The sequence below is a fragment of the Pongo abelii genome, chromosome X (genome assembly GCF_028885655.2).
Source record: "Pongo abelii isolate AG06213 chromosome X, NHGRI_mPonAbe1-v2.0_pri, whole genome shotgun sequence".
Classification (NCBI taxonomy): Eukaryota; Metazoa; Chordata; class Mammalia; order Primates; family Hominidae; genus Pongo; species Pongo abelii.
In genome coordinates, this window is record NC_072008.2 from 90279154 (window position 1) to 90288883 (window position 9730).

General features: G+C 38.8%; 1 pseudogene; it reads left to right on the forward strand.

Moving 5' to 3' along the window:
* The first annotated feature begins 8459 nt into the window (after positions 1 to 8459).
* Positions 8460 to 9324, forward strand: LOC100440203 (protein SET-like; annotated as a pseudogene).
* Positions 9325 to 9730: the final 406 nt, after the last annotated feature.

The window sequence follows — 9730 nt, forward strand, 5'->3', positions numbered from 1 at the left end:
TCAAGGATAAAGGTCAGGCTAGCATCCATGGCATAAATGAGGTCTAGGGAATTCAAAGGCTACTGACATCAGGAGAGATAGGGTGTATGTGGGTAAAAGTGGGTTCTCCCACCCCCAAGGCCCCCCATTAACTTGGGTGAAAGCCATTTTGACACCCATGGGTGGCACGGTCACTGGGACTCCCCCAGTCGCTGGGACTCAGGGATACAAGGACGGAGGAAACAAAAAGGAATGCCTCACTTTCCCTCCCTCATGTACTCAGGGTATTTGCTAGAAAGAGAAAGGAACCAGGGATGCCTGCTCACCTCTTTCTAGATGAATAGCCATTTATCTTCAGTCTGTACCCTTTTTTAATGCATCCTGAACCCCTGAGACTCCTTTGAAAAAAAGTCTTCTTTTTTTTTTTTCCTCCTCTGTCCTCTCTTCACTGATAGGTAATTGTGTCTCCAATCTATGGGACACTCCCCTCAGATGCATCCTCCAAACTGGAAAGAGTTAATTTCCAAAATCTTACACTGGTTGACTCAGAATTGGGCTGAGGGGATGGGAATACAGAAGACTGACACGCCAGCAAAAAAGGGTAAAAGTGTGTTTTTTTTGTTTTTTTGTTTTACCAGTTGGGCTTTTGGCCTTTCTCTCCCCGTGCAAACTGATAAAAGGCCTTGAGATTTTTGAGCTGTCCTAACCACCCCCAACCTTGTTTTGTGTTAACACATGTTTTCTAATAACTTGGTTTGTCTTGTCTCGCCTTCAGGCCATGAAATTCCAAATAATCATGCAGCCAGAGACTCAGACAATGACCGCTTTTACCCGGAGCCCTTAGATAGACTTCTGAGAGAGATCTTACTGCCATTTTCCCAAAACGGTGCCCCCTGTCTGCAGGAAGCAGTTAAGATTAGTCTTTGTCCTTATCTTTATCCTTATTCTAACTGCAGTTAGATGTACTTCTTTAGAGGGGGGAATGATAGAGACAGGAGATAGTCAAGGGTTCCCGGGAAAACCCTGCCTTCAAGCTTAAAAAAGCCTGAAGGCTGAAAAACCAGACTCCTGGTCCCAGATGAAGCCCACCATTTCCTGACTAATTCTCTCTGAATGATACCCACTTGTGCACTGGGGGAAGGGCGTGGCCACATGGGAAGTTCATGCCTTGTGCTGAGGGTAGGAAGCTGACCTCTTCAGTTCCTGTGTGGTGGTCTGGTGTTCAATCTGTGAGGTGGGAGCCTGTTGGCAAGACTCCCATTTGCTTTGCTGAAAGTTGTTTTTCCTTTTTTCTTTTCATCCAATAAATTTCACTCCTCACTCTTCTATGTGTCCACAAACTTAATCTTTCCTGGTCGTGTGACAAGAACCCGGTTTTAGCTGAACTAAGGAGAGAGTTCTGCAACACAACTATTCTAAAAAGATAAACACAAGTCAGTGGCAGTGAGACATCCCCCAGAGGGGGTCCAGAGTCAGATCTGTCAGGGGTGGATGGAGCAGTCATCCTTCTTGTGGTGTTCCCTCCTCCAACTTACAAAGAATCACAAGCTAAGAATGTAATTAGTCTCTGCAATGGAAATATAGAGGTTATCAGCATCTTGTTTTGAGATGGACTCATTAAAGGAAAATCCCTTTCCTGCGGGCATTGGTGTGTGACCCAGACAGTTGAGCCATCATCCATGATGTTTTCATAGTTTGTGACTGCACAAACCAGTGCATCTGAAACAGTCCCAGAGTCTGAGTTATTTCCATTGAGTAGAGAGATTTCACCAGATTTTAGTTTCGCACAGCTAGTTCTGGGACTGAAACAGCTAACAGCAGATATAGTGATATTTCATCTTACAGTCAGGTCCAGGCAATAAAGATCTGTAAATTCAGAAATAGATAATAAAAAAAATAATGTAGTGGCTTTCTTTCAGCAGCAGCAAAGCCTAGATACTATGGAGCCAGATATCCAGCCAAGGACCAACCTTGCAACAGTCTTTCCTAAGGATAGCAGCCTCAGGCCTGCTATATTAACCGACCCACTGTCTAACCAGCACCAATGAGATGAGCTGGGTACCTCAGTTGGAAATGCAGAAATCACCCGTCTTCTGCACTGATCTCACTGGGAGCTGCAGACTGGAGTTGTTCCTATTTGGCCATCTTGCCAGCCACCTCTGAGGAAATACTTAAATAAATGAAGAAGCTAGCCATGCAGATGTCTGGGGTATGGGCACTCTAGGCCAAGGGAGCAAAATGTCAAAGGCTAATAATAAAACTGCCTTTGCAAAAATTATAACAGGAAATTATGATAGTGAATGAGATCACACCTGACTCCACCTTGCTTCTAACCTTTAAGCTGTCCTTGTTCATTCCTGGGCGTAAGCCAAACTAACTTTGGGAAGGAATTCAGTTCATGGTTTGACTCTGAAATAAAATTTATAATAGCCCTTTTCTGAAAAGACACCCTTCTTGCCCGGGGACCAGTCTGCCTTTGCAGGACTAACAAATTAGCTACAAGATTAGAAATTATGGTTTAGGAGTCATGCAGCACCTGACTTCAAGAGTCTGAACCTTCCCAAATTGCTCCTGGGAATAACAACACTATTGTAAAACCTCAGATCAGTGCTTGAGATATTTTGCAGACCCTGCACTCAATGGATCTACTGACACCACCCAGATAAGTAATCTGGCTCAACCAGTTCTGCCATCCCACCCAGGAATAGAAGAAAAACTCACTTCGACCCCCTATGATTCGATCTCCTCAATATTCCCCACTTCCCAAACCCCTACTTTTCAAATTATCTTTAAAAACTCTGGTCTCCAAATTCTCAAGGAGAGTGATTTGCGTAATAAAACTCCGGTCTCCCACACAGCCGGCTCTGCATGAATTACTCTTTCTCCACTGCAATTTCCCTGTCTTGATAAATCAGCTCTGTCTAGTCAGCGGGCACTGTGAACCCATTGGGTGATTACACTAATGTGAGAAAATGAGAGGAAAATTATTGGAGATAAAGCTAGTAAATTAATAGAGATTCAGATTATGTAATGCCTTGTGGCCTGTTATAACATTCTTTGGCTTTTACTCTGAGATACAAATGATCGGAAGGTTCTGACAGAGTTATGACATAATTTCACATACATTTTAATAGAATCTCTCTGGATTCTTTTTGAGAATAGACTGTAAGGGGATAAGGGTAGCAGCAAGTAGACTATTTGGAAGGTTATTTCAATAATCCAGGTGAGAAATGGTAAGGGCTTGTATTCGAGATGTAGCAGTGAAGGTGGTAAAAAGTGGTCAGATTTTTGTGAAGTGATCAGAAGTGGTCATATATTTTTAAAGGTAGAAGCAACTGGATTTTCTGAGATTTGGATGTAGGAAAAAAGAAAAGAGAGGACTCAGGATATCAAGTGGTTGGTCCTAGTCAACTATATAAGGAAGCATTTGCCATTTAATTTGATGGGAAAGACTGAAAAGCAAGTTTAAGATCGGGGGGAAACTGGGAGTTCAGATTTGGACATATTAATATTTAGGTATCAACTGAAAAGCTAAGAAGTATCAAGTGGGCAGTAATTCATACAGCTCTAAAGTTCATCAAAGCAGACTGAGCTGCAAAAGCACATTTAAGAAATTGTAAATTAGGTAGATAGATAGATAGATAGATAGATAGACAGATAATTGATAGATACATAGATTGACTGATATGTAGATATCTCTGAATAAGATCATCAAAAGCTTTATTATAGAAAAGAGAATTCTAAGGACTGGTTTGTAGGGCAATCCAGTAATAAGATGTGAGAGAGATGAGGAAGAACCAGCAAACAAGACTGAGAAGGAGTAGCCAGTGAGATAGGAGGAAAAAATCATGAGAGTTCATGTGGTGTCCTGAAAGCTAACAAATAAAGTGTAGGAAAGTGTAGTTAATCAACTGTATTAAGTGCTAATGATAGGTCAAGGAAGATAAGGGATAAGAAATAGCCTTAGATTTAGTAATATTAAGTTGACTGGTGATTTAAAAAAAACTAAACAGTATCATGTTGACAAATGTTTGATTGTAGTGAGCTTTAGAATCTGGTAGAGTTCGGTGGAAAATTGATTCTAAATATTTCCACTTCTACTCCTCAAAACCATACAGAGTTTACTTATGTATAGAAAAAGGGGAAACCACCACAAACTACATACTCTGTGATACTAGGATATAAAGCCTGTAAAGATGTGTAGTCAAAATTGCCCTGTATTACAGGAGTCTTTAGGGGAAACCACCACAAACTACATACTCTGTGATACTAGGATATAAAGCCTGTAAAGATGTGTAGTCAAAATTGCCCTGTATTACAGGAGTCTTCACCAGCTGTGTTGTGATACCATGATGTTATAACAGGGAAGGAAAAAAAACAGTGAAGGGGTCCCTCAGTGCCAGATCTCAGATATAAACAAAGAAACGTGGAAAACTACTTGGCTTTTAGCCTTTATCTTCTTCCAGAGTAGTTGCCTGTTAAGGACTCTTTCAGAAAAATGGAAGTTATTCAAACATGAGGCAAAGAAAATTCTGCTTACAGTTAGGAAATAAAAGGTTGCTAGAGAATTCCCAGGTCAATTTTTATTCCTTATGTCCCTTGTCCTATTCCACCTTAACAATAAGATAGCATCATAAATTCATTTTTTAAAATCAATGATATGACAATGCAATGAAATCCATATGAAGTAGTATCAAAAGAGAGAAAACTCCTTCCAAGGTAGGACAAGACCCCCAAGCAATGTAATCTCTAAAGGCAGAGTGGATAAAGGAGTGTATTAATTATCTATTGCCATATAACAAATTACTCCAAACTTAGTGGCTTAAAAAAATAAAGATTTACTACCTCATAATTTCTGTGGATCATGGTAGCTTCTTAGGGTGGTTCTGGCTCCAGGGTCTCTCACAAGGTTGCAGTCAAACTGTCAGTCGGGGTTGAATGGAGGACGGTATGTTTCCATGTTTACTCATGTTGGGCCTTTTGGTAGTTGGCCTGAATGATTTCACCACATGACAGCTGATTTCCCTCTCCCTGAGGCTGTTTTACAACATAGTAGCTAGATTCCACAAGAGTATGTGATTTAAGAGAGAGTGAGAGAGAGTACATTCAGGAAAGAAACTGCACTCTTTTTGTAACCCAATCTAGGCGGGGCATACCATCATTTCTGCCACAATTTAGTCACTAGAAACTAGTCACTAATTCCAAGATGCTCTTAAGAGGAGGAAATTAAGTTGCACCCTTTAAAAGGAGGAGTATCAAGAATTTGTGGACATACCTTTGAAATTACCACAAGTAGTAAACCCAGCAAAATAGTAGATATTTCCAGAATAAAGATAAACCAACTGAAACTTTAGCAGCACATCTGGGCTGGCAAAAGAGATATCAAACAATTTGACCAATTGACATTTGTAGAACACTTCACTCAAGGACGGCAGAATACATATTCCTGTCTAGTACACATAGAAAATTTACCAAGATACACCATAGTCTGGGCCATAAGACATTTCTCAATAAATTTAAGAGGATTCAAGTCATATAAAGTATGTTCTCTGACCAGACTGGGATTAAATTAGAAAACAGTAACAGTAAGATTTCTGGAAACAAAAAAAAACCCATAGCTGTTCAGAAACTAAATAACATACTTCTAAGTAACACACACGTCAATTAAAACCCTCTGGGGAATTAGAAAGCATTTGGGCTGCATTAAAATGGAAATACAACTGATCAAAATGTGTTAAATTATGCTAAAGCAGTATGTAGGGGGAAAATTTATAGCACCAAACACATATATTGGAACAGAAGAAAGGCCTCAAATAATTGTCCTTTGCTTCCATATTAAGAAACTAGAGAATAGAAATTAATGAAATAGATAACATAAAAACAATAGACAAAATCAATGGAACCAAATTGGTTCTTCAAGAAGATCAATATCATTGATAGAAAAGATAGAAGGCCCCATATTACCAATACTAGCAAGAAGAGTCATGGCATCACGGCAGGCTCTATTAGATATTAAAAAGAAATGTTTGATGACTTACATGAAAAGGAAAAATTTCTTGAAAGATAAACTTCAAGAAAATCACTCAAGAAGAAATAGATAACCTTAGTCCTAATTCAATGAAATGTAATTCATTGTACTGACAAAGACAAAAAGAAAGACTAAGTCATTATCTCAATAAAGACAAACGAAGCACTGTACAATATCCAAAATCTGTTCTCGAAAAAAATTCTCAACACATTAAGAATGAGCTAACACACACACACACACGAAAACTAGCACTAAGATTATACTTAATGGTAAAAGACTGAATGATTTCCCCATAAGATCTGACGTAAGGCTAGAATTTTGCTCTCACAGTCTGTTATCAATATTTTGTTGGAGATTCTATTCAAGATAATAAGGCAAGAAAACTAGGTTATATTAGAAAAGTAGTGAAACTATCTTAATTCACAGACATCATGAATGTCTGCATAGAAAATCTTATGGCATCTCCAACATGGTCTACCAGAACTAAGTGAGCTTGGTAACATTACAGGATACAAAGTTGGTATACAAAAATCAATTGTATCTCCATCTGCTATCTATAAACAGTTTGAAATTAAAATTTCTAAAACATATCATTGGCAATAGGATTAAAAACACATGAAATGTGAGAAATAAATCTAACAAAAGACATACTAGATGTGAAAAATAAAAGCTAAAAAAGATTTCTGAGATACATTAAACAAGAACAAAATAAATAAACGCCCATGTTCATGCATAAGAAGTCTTGTTGTTAAGGTTTTCTTCATACTGATGTGTAGATTCAATGCACTTTTGATCAAAATCCAAGAAAATGAGTTGTTGTCCGAGATGTTGACAAACTAATTTGTATGAAAATGCAAAGGACCTAAAATAATCAAAACAACTTTTAAAAAGAACAACACTCAGCCAGGCGCGGTGGCTCATGCCTGTAATCCCAGCACTTTGAGACGCCTAGATGGGCAGATCGCTTGAGCTCAGGAGGTCAAGACCAGCCTGGGCAACATTGCAAAACCCTGTCTCTACATAAAATACAAAAAAATAGCGGAGCATGGTGGCACACATATGTATTACTAGCTACTGGGAGGCTGAGGTGGGAGGATCACCTGAGCCCAAGAGGTCAAGGCTGCAATGAGTGAAGACTGCACTACTGCATTCCACCCTGGGCAACAGAGTGAGATTCTGTCTCAAAAAACACAAGAGAGTTCCCACAGACACTGTGCCGCCACACAGGCACAGCCTCCTCAGCTGTCAACAACCTGCACAAGAGTGCTACATTTGTTACAATCAATGAATCTATACTGACATATAATTACAACCCCAAATCCATAATTTGCATTGAGGTACACTTTAACACTTTACAGGTTTTTAGAAATAAAAATGGCATATATCATACATTTTAGTATCACATAGAATAGTTTCATTCCCCCTAAAATTCCTCTATGTTCTACCTATTTATCTCTTCCTCTCCTCTTTTTCCTAGCAACCACTGATCTTTTTATTGTTTCCATAATTTTGCCTTTTCTAGAATGTCATGTGGTTGGAATCATACGGTAAATAGCCTTTCCAAAGTGGTGTCTTTCTTTCACTTAATAATATGCATTTAAGTTTTCACCATGGTTTTTCATGGCTTGATAACTCAGTTCTTTTTATTACTGAATAATGTTGCATTATGTAGATGTACCACAATTTATTTATACATTCACCTACTGAAGGACATTTTGGGTGCTTCCAAGTTTTTGCAATAGTGAATAAAGCTGCTATAAACATCTTTGTACAGGTATTTTTGTGTAGCCATATATTTCAATTCATTTGGGTAAACATAAAGGAGCATAACTGCTGGATCATATGATTAAGAGAATATTTAGTTTTGTAAGAATGTTAATCTATCTTTCAAAGTGGCTGTATCATTTTGTATTCCCAACAGCAATGAAAGACAGTTCCTATTGCTTCACATTCTTACCAGCATTTAACATTGTCATTGTTTTGGATGTTGGCCATTCTAATGCATGCACAGTGGTATCTCATTGTTGTTTTAATTTGCAACTCCTTAATGACTTACGATGTTGAGCATCTTTTCATATGCTTATTTGCCAAATTTATATATTCTTTGGTGTGGTGTCCGTTCAAGTCTTTTGCCCATTTTTTAATTAGGTTGTTCATTTTATTACTGTTGAATTTTAAGAGTTCTTTGTGTATTTTAGATATCAGTCCTTCATCAGATGTGTGTTTTGCAAATATTTTCTCTCAGTCTGTGGCTTATCTTCTCAGTCTCTTGAAGACCCATCTTTTACCAAGGTGCAACATCAATTCAGTGAAAAAAAAAGTATTTAAAAGAAATGATGCTGGTACCATTGGATGTCCAAATGTAAAACAAAAACAAAACAAACAGAGTCTTCTGCCTGCTTCCAGACGAGCGAGGAGACTTGTAGTCTGGTTCTTGGACTTCCCTAGCAGCATGGTTTCCAATTGCCAATCTCCACTCTCACCTCAAAAGAAGAAATCAAGACCACCTCCTGCTCTGGGACCGGAGGAGAAAATCGGCCTCTGCAGGCTTGCCAAAGAAGGAAGAAAAAGAACAGCAAGAAGCCATTGAACACATTGATGAAGTACAAAATGAAATAGACAGACTTAATGAACAAGCCAGTGAGGAGATTTTGAAAGTAGAGCAGAAATATAAGAAAATCTGCCAACCATTTTTTCAGAAGGGGTCAGAATTGATCGCCAAAATTCCAAATTTTGGGGTAACAACATTTTTCAACCATCCACAAGTGTCTACACTGCTTGGGGAGGAGGATGAAGAGGCACTGCATTATTTGACCAGAGTTGAAGTGACAGAATTTGAAAATATTAAATCAGGTTAGAGAATAGATTTTTATTTTGATGAAAATCCTTACTTTGAAAATAAAGTTCTCTCTGAATAATTTCATCTGTATGAGAATGATGATCCATCTTCAAAGTCCACTGAAATCAAATGGAAATCTGGAAAGGATTTGATGAAATATTCAAGTCAAATGCAGAATAAAGCCAGCAGGAAGAGGCAGCATGAGGAACCAGAGAGCTTCTTTACCTGGTTTACTGACCATTCTGATGCAGGTGCTGATGAGTTAGACGTCATCAAAGACGATATTTGGCCAAACCCATTACAGTACTACTTGGTTCCCCATGTGGATGATGAAGAAGGGGAAGGAGGAGATGATGATGATGATGAAGAGGAGGAAGGATTAGAAGATATTAATGAAGAAGGGGATGAGGATGAAAGTGAAGATGAAGATGATGATGAAGGGGAGGATGGAGAGGAGGATGAAAGAGCAGATGATTAATAGAACACTGATGGATTTCAAGCTTCCTTTTTTTAAATTTTCTCCAGTCCCTGGGAACAAGTTGCAGTCTTTTTTTTCCCCCCCTCTTGTTCTCAGCTGCCCTGTTCTTGAGATATCTTTTCTTTACACTATGGTTCTCAACCTATTTGGGGGAAAAGAGCTTGTGCAGAATCCAATGGGAAAAGAGTCTCTACCCCTTTCTGTTTGAAATTCATTTTTATCCCTTCCTGTCTGAACAAAAACTGTATGGAATCAACACCACCGAGCTCTGTGGGAAAAAAGAAAAACCTGCTCCCTTAGCTCTGCTGGAAGCTGGAGGGTGCTAGGCCCCTGTGTAGCAGTGCATAGAATTCTAGCTTTTTTCCTCCTTTCTCTGTATATTGGGCTCAGAGAGTGCACTGTGTCT